This window comes from Parasteatoda tepidariorum, chromosome 6, assembly GCF_043381705.1.
Source record: "Parasteatoda tepidariorum isolate YZ-2023 chromosome 6, CAS_Ptep_4.0, whole genome shotgun sequence".
NCBI classification, from domain to species: Eukaryota; Metazoa; Arthropoda; class Arachnida; order Araneae; family Theridiidae; genus Parasteatoda; species Parasteatoda tepidariorum.
In genome coordinates, this window is record NC_092209.1 from 27264899 (window position 1) to 27276717 (window position 11819).

The 11819-nt window shown below is 28.7% G+C and overlaps 1 protein-coding gene and 1 long non-coding RNA gene across 3 annotated transcripts in view; both read right to left on the bottom strand.

The window, feature by feature from the left end:
* The window catches only part of LOC107456399 (uncharacterized), a 29114-nt gene extending 23385 nt beyond the window's left edge, over positions 1-5729 (bottom strand). For both annotated transcript variants that reach the window (XR_011636973.1, XM_016074260.4), the window contains exon 1: positions 5510-5729. The gene's annotated coding sequence lies outside the window, so the exon portion shown is untranslated. The remainder of the gene's footprint in view (positions 1-5509) is intronic.
* Positions 1-11819, bottom strand: part of LOC139425891 (uncharacterized) — a 100460-nt gene that overhangs the window by 23385 nt on the left and 65256 nt on the right. The gene's annotated exons all lie outside the window — the stretch shown is intronic.

The following is an 11819-nucleotide window of genomic DNA, read 5'->3' on the forward strand; positions in this document are numbered from 1 at the left end:
CTCCATTAACGCTGTTTTTCGAAGCTTTGTCGCCAAGGAAAATATTTAAAAAAAAAAGCCCTAGTTGAAGTGCCTTACATTTGAAAAACAGCGAGATGATTTTAAACTATATATTCATACATTAAAAAATTATCTGTATTTTTTTTTCATTTTGAACAGACAAATTAGTTAAATATTTTAAAAATCACTAAGTTTTTTTTAAAAATAGCCAATTCGGTGACATTTTCCCCCCTAGTTGAAAATTGTCAAAATCGCTGCCGTATTCTCAGTTTTTGCAAATTTTCTGAACCCAATTAATGCAGTATTAAAGTAAATTTTTAAATATTAAAAATTTATACCACAAGCGCTTTATATTTTCACAAAACTGTTGCTTTTCTCCATATTGACGTATTGCGCCATTTTTAAAATAGGCATTGATAGAGCTGGGTTTAGATAAGCTAAACTTAACCTTACAGTCATGAGTAACTGTTGAAAACTCACTCCAGTTACAAAATTTACATATTATTCGCAAAAAAGAATCATTTCATATTACGATGGAGCTTTCGAAAAACAGCCATAAAGTCTTTGATAAAGACGAATTCATCCGAAAATTTGCCACAAATGTTTTCTTTTTGACTAGATAGGGTTTAAAATGGAAGGGTAAGAAATTGGAAATAAGCAGTAAGTAAGAAAATTGGATCAGCTGTGTATCGCCGATAGCACAATAGAATAAATAATTGCGCAATGAAATTTTAAAAAAATTGAACATAGCTTAAATTGCGTATTTGCGAAACTAGACTTAGCTGGAAACATGTATTTGAAAAACTGACATAACACAAAATGTGTTGAAAAAGCAGATATTACTTGAAATGGGCGATTGCAAAGATAGGCAAAGCTTAAAATGCTTGTTTAATAAAAGAAAAACAGCTATTCAAGAAAATTTACAGAGCATTTGATGTTTTAAAAACTTTAATTGATTATATTTGAAAGAAAAAGGATTATTCATCTTTTTTTCCCTTTTGTGTTGTACTTTTGAACTAAGTTATTTTTAAACTGATTTATTACGCTCTTTTTTACTGAAATTTTTCGTTCATTGCTTAACAATGAAAATTCGCAATTAGTTTCGCCAATTATAAATGCGCCTGTAAGAGTGCGTTATGTATGTAGCGCGCATTAGCGAAACTAAACTTGCCATCTGACACGCTTTGCTTTTCATCACTACAAATCTATGATTTTTATGTAAGTATGTATAATTCCTATGTAAAATTGAGTGCTATGTTATGTATTTATTTATAGCTATATGATATGNAAGAAAATTTACAGAGCATTTGATGTTCTTAAAACTCTAATTGATTATATTTAAAAGAAAAAAGGATTATTAATCTTTTTTTGTCACGTTTGTTTTGTACTTTTGAACTAAGTTATTTTTAAATTGATTTGCTCTTTTCAAAAACATAAACAAAATAAATGTTGGTATTGAAAATTTTCGTTCATTGCTTAACAAGGAAAATTCACAATTTATGACATGTTTAGTTTCGCGAATTATAAATGCGCGTGTAAGAGTGCGCTATGTATGTAACGCGCATTAGCGAAACTAAACTTGCCATCTGACACGCTTTGCTTTTCATCACTACAAATCTATGATTTTTATGTAAGTATGTATAATTCCTATGTAAAATTGAGTGCTATGTTATGTATTTATTTATAGCTATATGATATGTAAGTAAGCATGTGAGGCCTATTACTTGGGCATTTTTACTTTTAAGTAGAGGCGATGCAGTTTAATTTTTTTCTTAAATTAATTATTATTTCACAACCATTTGCTAAATTACAAGAATGCAAGAGAGAAGCAATACTCTAAAGACAATTAAAAATCTCTTGAAATAAGGTGACGTGTAACGGTTTAAACAAGTATATTAAATGCTAAATAATCCGACGATAATGTACTCAAATGTAGGCAAAATTAATTTTAGCAAAAAAACCTGTTGCTCTGAATGGGATCTATCAGCATTCATTCACTATCATAGGGAAAAATCTTTTACCAAAAGTGTAAAAGTGTGATTGGCTAAGCTCTAAAGATTAGTTCACTTAACATGGGACAATAAACTACTTTAATTAAACAATTATTTCGGATTTTTTTTTCTCAAAAAGAAAAATAATAAAAATAAACAAATAGCATTTTTAAAATGGTAAAGAATGGGCTCATTTCAATGGCTGCGAGTATGATTTATAAACTGTATTGGTATCTTTGTTAAAAACAATTTTCTAATTTTATAGAATATGTTCATTTCAATGAAAACGGATATGAGTAAATAAATTTTACGTGATTTTTTTTTAGGCCCTTCGACGCAGTATCTCTTTTACATATATTTTTCGTGACGCTCAAATTACAAGAAAAAATATATATATTAATATTTTTGTGTATAAAAAACAGTTTAATAATTACTTAAAACAATTATGATAAATTATTGGAATTATATTTTTACTTAATTGTAAAATCAGAAAAAAGTAGTTTAATTTTTTTATATAGATATATATTTAAAAATTAATCAAATTGTTTATTTGTAAATTTAAGAAATGATTGATTAATTAAAGATTGATTGTAAATTAAAGAAGTTAAAAGAACTTTTAATTAACTGCAAATAAGTGCAAATTTGAAAAATGATCGTTTGGAGGTGAGCCGTTTTAGGAAATTTTACCTTTAACGCTGAAAAAGCCACCTATGTTTCCTGCTGTTTTTCATAACCATAAATCATTAAAATGCTAAATATAATATTTTTCACTTATTTTGACTTAAATTAATATAAAAATGAAAAAAATTAGAAAATATGTGTTTAAGAAAAATTTTGTGCCAACTGTTATACCAATAAGAATAAGCTCAGCAAACGAATATGATTGGACAATTATTTTTGAGATATTTTACTTAAAAAGCTCTAAAAATTGTAAAAACTAGGTTCATTTTACTAAGGTTCAATATGATTGAATAATTATTTTCGATGTTTCATTCTTCAAACACTTTTCAAATTGCAATGAATAGGCTCCGTTTAATGCACACAAATATAAGTTAACAATTATTCTCATGATTTTTTTTTCAAACCTTTTTTAAATATCATAAGATAATATTTACCACTACTCAGAACATTTAAAATTACACATTCATTTTTGTTGAAGTTTCTACTAGTGTTTCTCAGAGCTATCAAGACTACATAATATCGATGTCAGCAATCGGTACGTAATTAACAACTATGCGCCTACCTCATTCCCCTGTATTTTACATAACAGTAATACTATAGAAATTCCATTCTGAAACAAACCATTGTTTTCATCATATACTTATTCAAACCAAATAATCGAACCAAAACTTTTTATGAGTTTTTACTTTTGGATGCATTTGAAAAGCAATCAAATTACTTCATTTTAAAATAAAATTGACAATGTGAGCATTTTATAACCTGAGTTTGTATTTCAGGAATAGAAATTTCCATAATTTTTAAAACATTCCCTAGGTATTATTTCTCCTTACCTCAGCGATCTTTCTTTCATAAATAAATCATTTTTCTAAAAGAATATTTATCTTTATTTTTAGTCATCAGTTTTTATTGAAAATTTTAATATAGTAACATTAAATTTTTTAGTCAATTTTCGGTTAATAATGGCTGATATTTTATTAAAGCAAAGCTACTAGTTAATAATGATTAAGCTGGTGGCATAAACATATGAAATTCCCTCTCCCTGAAATCTTACTCTAAGATATCGTGCATATATATTCAATTTACGTCCTGATGGTTATGTAGATACCGTTTAGGAATGATGTCATACAATACTAAGACCCTTATAAATACTTAAGATACTCTTAAATAATAATTGCTACTGTGGTAATTAGAGTAGTTAAAGTTAATATTCAATTGTATAGTTTATTTGAAAATTATTATTGATAAATAATTATAATGCTCATGCAAAAATATTCAAGCGATAAAATGATTTATTCACTGATTGTTTGCAATCCTCATGAGAGAACGAAAAAAAACTATATATATGTTATATATTTCAAACAAAAAAATTAGTGGTAGTTTAAATGAGTTCCTAATTAACTTTTATTTAGGAGTAAAGAGCCAATGTTTTTTTTAATTTTAAAAAATATAAATCGAAGATAATTAGAGGAATATATTAATATAATTTAATTAAAATTCCGCGATTTTTCTTCCATTACAAAAAAACATTTTTTTATAACTGCAAAATACGAAATCTGGTGATAATGAATTGTCTGCATGCATTTATTTCAATGGTCTTGAGAATATTATAGTCCACAAGGAAAGTTGAGCATACACTGTACATTTAAATCCGTATCATATTTTTTAATTGTCAGAAGAAGAAAAATTCGAGAATTTTTTTTTTTTACAAGATTAAATCGTACGTAACGTTTCAAGTAAATATTACTCTAAGAGATCAATGTAATTATATAATTGGTTTTTATTTCATAGATTTCCAAAGAAAAAGAAAAGAAAGAAAGTAAATAGATTTAAAGTGTTTTGAAATAAAGTTGTATTATATATGATACTTTGAATTTTTGAAGTGGTAGCAAAAATTACTTGAAATGAAAATACAAACTAAAAATAATTTAATTTCCGTTACCACTTAAAAATATATTTTTAGAAATTGTAGATTTTGCATTTCAATTATCTCATTCACCCAACAATTACATGCGACAAAAGTTCGCTTTTTAAAACTTTTTCCAGACAGTTGGACTGGTAACAACTATGCTTAATGATAGACATTTTATTGAGTGATAGATAACTAAAGACTGAAACTTGAAGAATTTTACGTAGTTTTGCCAACATATTTTAAAGCTTATTACGAAGGAGTTGGAAAAAAAGTGGCTTTTCATATGAACTTTTGAATTATTTGTGGAGTAGAAAAAACTTTAAAATAAATTTACAAAACAAAGAACCATTCATTAAAGCATACATTAAGCTATCACAAGAAGAAATTCTCCCTAAAAGCGTAAAAAGTTGGGATACTTGGAATCATGGCCACACTGATAAAAGTAATTTTTAATAAATTATCTCACTTTGGATCTAGATACATTTGCTTAGAGTTATTAAAATATTCTGGTAGTGAAAAGCACAATAAACTCTGTCACATTTCATTTAAATATTTCTACCACATTTTAACAATTTTACCAGATATTTACGAGTCCTGAGTTTTATGAAGTCGAGTAGAATTTCATGCCACCGTGAAAGCGATCCGTAAATATTCATAATCCACATACATAGAATACCTGATAATCATTTAATGCTGTTTTACATGCTGATAAATTTTTTTAAACTTATGGTTATAGTTATTAACTCACCCGTTTTTTAACGACTATTAGAAAAACCGTTCCTAAAAATAAAAAAAATAGACAACTATACTTCTTTTACTCAGAATTTTAAAATAAAAAATTTATTCGACTTTTTTATTATTTCAAATGAAAAAATTCAATTGCTTATTATATATATATTCCACAACCAACAAATAAAACTATGCTTACCTAATTGAAAAGAAATCACTGTTGGAGTTTATGAGTATAAATAAATCCACTTGCCGGACTTGTGGCAACAGCGCAACGTCCTTTTCTAAAAAGGTGAGAGGATCGTCTGCTTTGAGTCGGCCATTGCCATCATCTTAATATAGCTGCTCCATATTCTAGCCTGTTAGTAGGACAAGACTCACTCTCCCTCTCTTTAAGTCCCCCAATCAAAACTGGTTATGATGTGAGCACGAAAGAAAGTTAATTAGCTTGATTTGAACTCCGCTTTTTTTTTCTTTTTTTTTTATCAATAGAGAAGGAAGCCGATTCCCTATTTCCGGTTTGAAATTGTTTCACTATGTATAAATATACTCTGTAGTTGTTCATTTTACTAAGGCGTCTAATGACAATGTATTCACTTTATAGTAAATGTTCTAGTTAGATGTATCATATTTATAGCGAGAGTGATTTAGAGTTGTTCTAATCTTTATTCAGCCACAATAAATGTATAATAGAATTTGAAATGGCACAGTTCTAAATTAACCTATTTGAAATCGAACAAAAAGTGAAAGTAAAATCAAATTGAAGGAGCTGATATCCTGCTCAGCGGTTCTCAAATGGTGTACCGCGGAACCTAAGGGTTCCGAGAGTTAAGAATTTTTTTAACCAGTTATGATTTTTGAAAACTATAATTATATTTATATCCAGTTAATAATCCGTTATTTATTTAATATTTCCGTTCTTCTTCATGAATGCATTTAATGGAAATGCTTGTGAAGAACTGTACGCGAGAGGAATACAGGATAAACAATCAGAAGACATTTTTTTAGAACAACCATTTTATTATTATTTTTTATCTGCTTTTTTCTCTCGTTGCCATTCGCAACTCTCATAAAAATTGGATGAATAGACATGTGACATATGATGTTCCTACAATACTCCCTCACCAGTAACTAAGTTACGATGCTAGGCAAGTGTGTCAAATTTGTCATATAATGATAATATAACATAACAACATATACACAATTCAAGTTTTTACTACATAATGACTCATCATAATACGAAAACATATATACAAGATATTAATATAACAGGTATACAAATTATACCATTCTAAATTCTAGTTTCAATGCAATAAAAAAATATAGATAAAATAAATGTATATGCATCTAATTAATACAGTTTTGCTCTAAAAAGCGAACAGGCTTTTTTATTTTTCTGCCAAATCTAGACATTTTAACATTTTGTTCGGGATTGTCTGCTTTTTCTTGAAATTTATACGATGTTAAACATTCGTTAGGTTTTGTATTTTTTAGGTTTTCATCGTTATCCGAATTCTCATTTTCAGAATTCAGTAGATACGCTGGTTTAAGCCTATCTATTGAAATGCTTACGGTTTTTCCTTTATAACTAATTACAAAATACTTTTCTGTCTTATCCATCACTTTATAGGGTCCTTGATAAGGAGACTCTAATGGCTTCCTGACTCTATCAATCCGCATAAAAACATGTGAACATGAACTTAAATCTTTGTGCACAAATACTTTGTTCCTTTTGAAATATTTTGACTCTAAAGGTTTTAATGTTTCCATTTGATTTTGAAGATTGCTAATAAAGTTTTCCGTGGATGTTGTCACTTTTGAGTTATCAAAAAATTCACCAGNATCCGAATTCTTATTTTCAGAATTCAGTAGATACGCTGGTTTAAGCCTATCTATTGAAATGCTTACGTTTTTTCCTTTATAACTAATTACAAAATACTTTTCTGTCTTATCCATCGCTTTATAGGGTCCTTCATAAGGAGACTCTAATGGTTTCCTGCCTCTATCAATCCGCATAAAAACATGTGAACATGAACTTAAATCTCTGTGCACAAATACTTTGTTCCTTTTGAAATATTTTGACCCTAAAGGCTTTAATGTTTCCATTTGATGTAGCATTAAAGCCTTTAGGTAAAGTACTAGTAAAGTTTTCCGTGGATGTTGTCACTTTTGAGTTTTCAAAAAATTCACCAGGAAGTTTAATGCCTTTACCATAAACCATCTGAGATATTGAATAGTTGGTGTCATCGCGTAGAGCAGCTCTGAAACCAAGTAAGACAGTAGGAAGAGTTTCAGACCATTTAATAGAGTTGTTGGCCTTCATTGCAGTTTTCAATGTACGATGTTGACGCTCAATTTTGCCATTGCACTGAGGATGATATGTAGTTGTTCTGTTGATTTTTACTCCACATAAGTTGGTAAGAGATTTAAACGTTTCAGAATCAAACTGTGATCCTCTATCGGTAATTACTCTGTATGGCTCTCCAAATCTAACTATCCAATTTTCATAGAAACATCTGACGACTGCTTCAGCTTTGATATCAGGTATAGGAACTACTTCTATCCAGTTTTGTAAAACGGTCAATACAAGTCAAACAATATCTGTTTCCATTGGATGGGGGTAACGGTCCAATTAGGTCAATATGTATCTCGTTAAATCTTTCATCGGGTTGTTTATATTCTCCAAACTGGGATTTAGTATGTTTTGAAATTTTGTTTTTTTTGGCAATCAATACAGGATTGTGCCCAAATTCTAACATCTTTTCGCATTCCAGGCCAAATAAATCTTGAAGTTATCTGTTTGACAGTTGATCTGATTCCTGGATGAGATAAACCATGTATCTGTTTGAAAATAATCATTCTTGAATTTTTAGGAATATATGGTCTAATTATATTAGTAGAAATATCGCACCATAGAAATTTACCAGATTGCAGTGGTTGTTGTTTAAATTATAATGTTGTGACTGATTGCATTAGTTGTTTTGATTCTTCATCACTACTTTGATCATCAGCAATTTTATCATTATCTACAGTAGTTACTTCTTGAATTCGACATCAAGCGTCTGCAATTATTTTATTTTTGCCAATAATGTGTTGAAAGTCATTCGAAAACTGGGATATGTACTGGAGATGTCTATTTTGTCTTGGAGATGCTTTTTCATTCTTTTGTTTGAAGGCAAAAATCAGTGGTTTATGATCTGTAAATATAGTAAACTAGGAGGCTTCGCCCCCTGCTCGCTGGCGCTCGTTATCCCCCGGAACTGCTTTCGCAGTTCTTTTCGGATTGCTTCGCAATCCAATGCTCGCTTTGCTCGCTCATTGGATACGTTCTTAACGTCTAGCTTTTGTATACTTTTTTGAATACTGAAGTTCCGAAAAATTTTCACTGCAGAAAATTCTAAACCTGTACATTTCAATATTAATTTGAAATTGCAAACAGTTCACATATTTTGCTTAATCACACTATTCTAAATTTCAGTTGTTGAGAAAAGTAACTGTTGTAAGTTTTGTTCTAAAGTCTTTTCCACCAGAGAGCTAAAGCCATGTGTTGTAAAACAATATGAAAAAGTAGTCTGCCGCTGAACGCCGGATGTAAAGCATCGGCTTCGATGAAGATAATTTTGTATTTTTAATTCTCTGAAGGGCACCACCCTAATAATATGGAATTTGTAAAATAAATGTATATATTTTTGATTGTTGATGAAGCCCATCATTTTGTGTTTTCATCAGTGTTCAGAAGCAGAACAACTATAAGTTTTTTATTTTATCACAAAAAAATAAAATGTATAAAAAACAAAGAAAAGAGTAAGAAAATGAGTATAGTCATAGAAAAAGTTAAAATTATAATATAGTATTTGTCAGTTAAAATAAAACTTTTTGTTTAAGTCATTGCTAACAATTCAAATTTCTCCGAGGCAATTCTAAAGTATAAATTAAGGTAGTATTGTTAAGTTGAAACACAATATTTTTAGTTTTGATGTCAACAATACAATTCAATTTTTCACAAAAACGATTGTTTCCATTGTTAAGTTCAATGTCAACAATTCAAATTTTTCTGAGGCAACTCTTAACCTCTAAATATTATTTTTTTTATGTACACATTTCTAAATGTCAGTATTCAACCACAAAACAACTTAAAGTCCTCAAATTTAGCATCAAGTTGTAAAATGTAATGAAAGAGGGTCATAGCAATAATGTAAATAGAAGTAAAGTTAGTACTGTAAAAAATTAAAACAATATTTTTAATCAATGAGCCAAGTTCTTCAAGAAGCAGTTGTAGAAGTAGCTGGATGGAAGTTTTTTTGTTTAAAACTTTTTATAGAATTTCTTTAAATAATATATGTAGTGGGGTAATCAGGGCCTGATCGAGAAATGTGGAGAGCGTGTTGATGGAAATTGAAGGCTTAAATTTATTAAAGTAAATTGAACAATAATAGTTTCAGTACTAAGATCAAAACAAGTTATACATTCCACTGTTACTGCAAGTGACAAATTTAATGGAAATAAGTTTTGTCAATATTCATTCACAAGTATTACATAACGCTCAATACTTAAAAAACATACTGTATTTTGCGCATCCACCTATATTTATATTTTACTCAGGTCGTAAAAATCGTTACTATTTTATTTATTGTTATTTATTTCAATTTATATTATAATAAAAGTGGATCACAGTTTTATTATTTTATATTAAACCTTGAACCGACCCCCTGACGTTGTTCGGGGACCCCGAAATCAATTTTAATTTTCTACGGACCCCCTGAATGACATCGGGGACTCCTGGGGGTCCGTAGGGACCACTTTGGGAACCACTTATCTAATTGCTTTCTAAAGACTAATCGAACCAAACTATCATTTAGTTTGATCAAAAATTCTCAAAAATTTTTTCTTCATTTTATAAAATACAAATCCTTCTTGTTTGCTTTTTAATACTTTCTATTTTCAAAAATATTATATAAAAATATTACAATATTTCTTTCTTCACGTTTCATTTTTGACTAAGCAATTACTATTTCGATTTTCCTATTAATGCTTCGAAACGCTGATGAGCACACATCAGCGTTTCGAAGAATCGCTGTTCGAAGAAGCGTTCCAAATTAAATTTTTATTTTGGTCAAAATTATATACTGAGATGAAAAATGCATAAATAAAAAAATTTAAAATAGGGAATGTTAAGAAAACTTTGACTTTTAAACTAATATGATCAATAAACAAAAATTGTGATTTTATTCAAATTTTTCTGCTTTGCTACACGCGACTAAACATTTTTTAGAATGGTAGGCAGTCAAAACCTATAGCTTTCAAAATTTTGATTAATCGTGCCAACACTTGAAAAAAATTTTATGTCGACTTTTAAATCATTCACATGTAATGGGGGAATTAACTAAGAAAGAACTTCTATAAACAAAAAAAAGTTCTCTTAGTAGGCACACAAATTAAATTTAAAAAAATTCTGACAGAAATATATGATTAAATTGCATAAAAACTGTATCTTGCACAGTGAAATCGATTGCGAATTTAAATTCAGCGACAGAAAAATAACCAAATTTCCCGACAAAATCCTAATGCATTAGAAAATATAAAAAATATTTTAGTTCATTATAGCGTGAATAAATGCACCTTTTGTATATCTGAAAATGATACGTGTCTTTTCTCGAACAGAGCTTTCAGACAGACCTAATTATCTATATTTGTGTTTATAATTGAACAAATTTTTAATTGTTGCGAAACCTGTTCAAGAGCGATGCGAACACAGAAGAAATTTTCAGACTTTAACCCTTTGGAGACGGGTGATTCAGAAAAGCATTCGTACAAAATCAGAATCAAGTTGTAATTCAATAAAAAACGGTAACTTAAATGTAGTCGTTGCTAATTTGACAGACTTACTTTGCGTTGACTTTAATTATTGTTAGTTTAATGATATATATAATCAATGTTAATTCAAAGTATAACTAAATAGTTTTATTTTGAACAAAGTAATGGTGAATTAAATAAATCAAACAAACATAACTCCACCCACAAATAAACTGCTAAAGAAATACTTTGATTACCAGTTTTATCTTTTTACCCTGATTGATACGATTTTATGCTGGCACGTATTTGTGACAGTCGGCGCGAAAGGGTTAAATATGAATACTCATCAACCAATCATCTAAACTCGAATGAAGTCCTTTTTATTATCAATTACTATCACAAATTTAAACAAAATTTTTAAAATATAAATAAACTTTTTCTAACTATATCAATGAGACAGACAACATTCAGAAATATTACCCTTTCTTTATTTTCAGTATCTACCAGCCAAATGTATTGCTGTCAGATACCTTTGTTAAATTTACCGGATTTGTTAAAAGAAAATAACTTAATTACAAAATCAAACTATATATTAAATATATTTTATTTTCTGAAACGGTAGTTTCTAAAATTTGAACTACGTCCTTCATTTCTATTTCAACATTTGTCACGTTAAAGGAAGCAGTATTTTTTTGTATTTAAAATTACATTTCTTA